Here is a 5,000-nt window from a genome sequence, read left to right on the forward strand (position 1 = left end):
TTTTTTTTTAGCATGTTGTTACTCAATGCAACACTAAACTGGCCTTAAGGAAATTCTAAAGAACTAATCGCTGTCTCCAGAAGCTGGATGTAGAAGTTAAGACATGAATAGCAAGAATGATAACACTTATTAAAGCAGTCACAGCCTGGATTGCGTTCAAATAACAGATACTGTGGGAGTGAAGAGGAGGAAGAGGAGGAAGAGGAAGAGGAGGAGGAGGAGGAGGAGGAGGAGGAGGAGGAGGAGGAGGAGGAGGAGGAAAAGTTATCCTGTTTTTCCCCTACATGCTCTAACCCATCTGGAGAATCAGCATATGTGATGGATGTAGAGAATACAGAAGAAGGGCTAGCCTGTGAGAGAGAGGCCTTAAGGAGTGGTGACAGCGGCGGCGGCGGCGGCGGCGGTGGCGGCAGCAGCAGCAGCAGCAGCAGATAAGAGAATATAGGGATGTCCTCAAAACTGGAATGGAGCTAAAATTGCAGTGTTTCAGCCTGCAAATAAGAAATGTAACCCAAGGCAGCATTTAAGCGCTACCGCAGAGATATGTAGCACTCGAGTTGTTGAACGGAGGTTTAATGGAATCAAAGCAACATTTAAAAATAGTAGGCAGCAAGGAATAACCTCCACGCCCCATTTATTCTGCTGTAAGCTCACAGCTGTCAATGTTCCACTCCTAGGGCTGTGTAGGGAGGAATGATCTTTGCAGTTTTGTATTATGAGCACTCGTTATGTGTCTTTTAGCCTGTCTTGGAATTTTTTTTCCCATTTACGCTTGGATCACATCCTATCAAATATTCCATCCAAAATGTTTGTTAAGGAAGTTAACTTGTCCAAATAACAGTGCTGGCTAGAGAAAGAGCACAAGGGTCTGGATTGATGCGAGCTGATTCCAGCTCATCCACACTCCCCGTATACCTGTCTCCATGTAGGTCTAAGGCTCATCACCACATCTGGCACAGGAGGCAACCAGAGGTTTATCTATTGTTTATCTAACACCATTTCTTCAGCTTTTCTTCTTCTTTTAAGTGTTGGTTTAGGAATATGATAGATACACTTGTGTGTTTGTGCGTGTTGCATATCTGTGTGTGTGTGTGTGTGTGTGTGTGTGAGTGTGAGTGTGAGTGTGCATGCATGTGCATGTGCCGGTCAAAGGACAATTAGAATGCTGTCTACCTTGTGTTCAGACACAGGGTCTCTCACTGGCCTGGGGATTAGGCAAGCTGGCTGGTGAGCTTCAGGGGTCTGCCTGGTTTTTTTTTTTTTCCTCAGTGCTGAGAGTACAAGCCTGTGCCAACACATTGGCTTTTACAATCGATTCTAAGGATCACACTCGGGTCCTCATGCTTGCATACCAAGTACTTTATCAGCTGGGCTATCGCCTCTGCCTTCAGCTCATCTTCATAACACCTCTCCTCCACCTCCCCCAGTTTCTTTCTTCTCCTCCATCTTCATCCACCCTGTCCTTCCTATCAGTGTTGGATGTCGAACTTAGGGCCTCAAATATACTAAGCATATGTGTTGCCATTGAACTACACCACCAGCCCATAATTCCTCTCTTCCTCAAGGAACTCCATCTGTGCCACCCACGTGAGACCAATCAGATCTGTGTGCCTAGTCCTTCAACAGTTACTAATTACAGAATGATCACATGGGTATGGTCTCTCCAGACCTTTGAGGAGGGTATGTCCACTTTAAAGTCTCAGTGGGGAGATGACAAGAGAATGACCACTCGGAGTGACATCTGAGTCCCTGGATCTAGACATGCCTGAAGCCAACTGCCTCCATCAGCTTCCCAGAGACACTGTGTAAGATATTTCTGAGCTTTGGTTTTAAGCACACTGCGGTGGAGTGTGTATAACTTGCCGAGAGAGACCTAACTAATGAATGCATCAGATCCACAGATCGGAGACAGAAGGAAGTGCTACGACCCTGCATAGTGTAAGGAAGGGGAACACATCAAGGGTCTTTCTGATGCCTGGTGTGACAAAGGATAATGCTATTAATAAATAGGCAGAAGAAATTGTCTCCGGGGCGAGGGGAAGTGCAGATTCAGACTAGAAGATATTTGGCACTCCTAGGACTACCGGGACTAGCCAGCTGTTGAAGTCTGCTAGCTGCTTTACCATCCTCACAGAATGTCAACCTTCTGAGTGGATCTAAGACCTGATCTCGATGCAGCTTTTGGACTCTGACCTTTATCCCCCAACCTCACTCAGTCAGCGACTTTTCAGTTTTTCCTCAAAGCTCATCAACCTGTTCATTTACGCGTTTGTCATATGCTCGATGAACGCTCGCCGCATATCAAGATTTATGCCGACACATAGTGCTGAAAAAAACTAAAAGGCGTTTCTCTGTGTTTAAGGAGGTTTTTTTTTTTTTTAAATTAATGGAGAAAACAGACACAGAGTGGAATACCACTCGATTGAACACGATAAAAAGTTGTTAAGTGCTGTGAAGGGAACAGGAAATGTCTCCTGGGAGACTTAGCTTACGTGGATGAGAGCAAAAAGACTAAGGCATAACTTCTCTAGGAAGTAGCTCTGAGCCTGGTTTGGACCCAGTGAACTGAGAGAAAGGTGGAAACCAAGGACCTGGTCTCACATGCCCTTAGGAAATAAGTGAATCGTTGTGAGCAATGTAAGGCCCGGAAGCTTCTAAACACACAGCATCCTCAGAGCACAGACTGCTAAAGCAGGTAGTTTAGGGACTCCAGAGTCACCTTGCAAGAACTCTGTGGGTCTTTTCACTAAAGCGATCACTCACTTAAAAAAATGTGTTTCGTGGAATTCATAGATGCTAAAAGTTGAAGGTTTGGCTGATGGCGCAGGCTTCTAGCTTTGACATCGGAAGGCTGAGACAGAAGCAGCATCCTGAGTTGAAGGTCAACCCTGAGCTCTGTAGCTGGAGCCACCTCTAAATAAAGAAATAGATAAGCAGGTTTAACTAAACTAAAAAGGATCCGGAGAGATCTTGGCCAAGGAGGACACTCTTCAGGCAGTTCCCAGCAGGAGGGCAGAAGCACAGGTAGGCTCAAAGATCCATCTCAGTGAACCCGAGGGAACCAGTTAGACACAAGCTAATGTGAACATTTACAAAGACTTCTTGTGGCTGAACGTATGGCTCATCGGTTAGGGTCAGTCATTCTTACAGAGGACCCAGGTTCAATTCCCAACATCCAAATGGTGGCTCACAGTCATCTGTAACTCCAGTTCCAGGGCCTCCGATAGCCTCTTCCGACTTCTGTGGGCATCAGGTATGTAGACAGGGAAAACATCCATACACATTCAAATAAATAGATATTTAAAAAAACATTTTTAAAGAAAACAATTTCTCTTTTTTAGGCCCTTACCCTAGTGAACTTTGCTGTTGTTGTTTTTCAGTGAGCTAAATCCACTCCTTCTAAGCAAAGACAAAAGTCCTTCGCCCACATAAAACTAGGCAGCATGGCAGCCTAACACCAAACACTGTGTGGCTGCCCAGTCTCTCCAGATAAACACAGGGAAAGGTCATCCAAACACAGGAAGACAGAGTCCCCTTCCCTTTTCCTTTGCCCCCTCCCCTTCCTCCCCTGGCTCTCTTATCCCTGGAGGGTGGACCCAGCCTTTCCCAACGTTTATTCTGAGAGCTCCAGCTTGGACAGTGGAACGTGCTTCAGACATGGGAATACAGCAGGGGCCAACCGGGAAAACCAAAAATATAAACTGAGATATTTGATAGATTTCTGTTCTCCCTTCCCAAATTGTGCCAGGAATGTCTGCTAGAACTGCTTCTACTGTTCTTGATGTAACTCAGCCCTTCCTGGGAGGAGGGCTTCTGGAGTTTATAGGATTTGCCAGTTTGCACAAAAGAAAGTTAGTCTGGCTTAGGATCTCAGTGCCTTGTGGTTGATCCAGCACAAGAATGCAATAAATGTTGGGAAACAATAACTAACGATACTTGCATCTCTAACATCAGCAATGAGTTTAACAAGTTCCCCTCAAGTTACAGAGGAAATCGGAAAGCTAAATGTCCTTTAAATTTACTGATGCAATTTTGTAATTAACTGGAAATTCTAAAGCTCATAAATGAAAGACATTTTACCTTCTACTGATAATATTGTGATCCAAGCAGTGGCAAGAAAATAAACTTATTCTCATCTCTTCACTGGGGAGGGAAAAACAATTTATGCTTCAAGATTATGAGCTTCAGCGATTATGAACCAGTATTTGTGATGAAATGTTCAGAACTAATTTCAAAACAGACCCAGGGTTTGAAAGCAAAGCATAATGGTGACCTTTCTCATTAGCTGTTGCTCAAACAAAGATATGTTCCAGCAATATCCGATGCTTCCTTCCTGCTGGGCCTCCACCCAATGCCATTTAAAACAGTGTGTCACATCCAAATGGGAGCAGAGGATGTGGTGTGGCTGAGTTTCAGAAACATTGTGTTTGCGCTTTATTATTATTTTCGAAGGTTTTTTTTTAATGCTGTATTTGTTTTGTTTCCATCAACTTATTGTTATGAGTTGGGTTTCATGAGATTAACTATGGGAGCCAGTATAAATGAATTCATTAGATATGCATTTACTTTCCTACTTCCTTAGGTTTTTATTCTTGTGACAAATGGCAACACATTTTTTTTTTCTGTTGTTGTTTGGTTTTGGTTTTCCAAGACACGTTCTCTCTGGTAGACCAGACTCCTCTAGAATATACTAGTCCAGGATAGCCTCAGACTTGTTTATGGTCTTTTTACTTCTGCCTTCCAAATGCAGGTGGGGACGACAGATATGAACTACCACACTGAGTTCTCTTCACAGCTTCTGAATCAAAAGAATAGAAATTTCTTATCTCATTGCTTGTTGGTATTTTTGTGAATGCTCTGGGGGTGGAACAAACAAGCAAAGATGATTATTTAAAGAATCATTTACTTGTTTTGTGTAAAATGTTAAAAACACAAATGAATACAACTCCCAGGAAAGTTTCTGAGAACGGAGGAAAGGGGAGAGGGATTCAGAGAGGAGA

Source organism: Mastomys coucha, unplaced genomic scaffold (genome assembly GCF_008632895.1).
Source record: "Mastomys coucha isolate ucsf_1 unplaced genomic scaffold, UCSF_Mcou_1 pScaffold16, whole genome shotgun sequence".
Classification (NCBI taxonomy): Eukaryota; Metazoa; Chordata; class Mammalia; order Rodentia; family Muridae; genus Mastomys; species Mastomys coucha.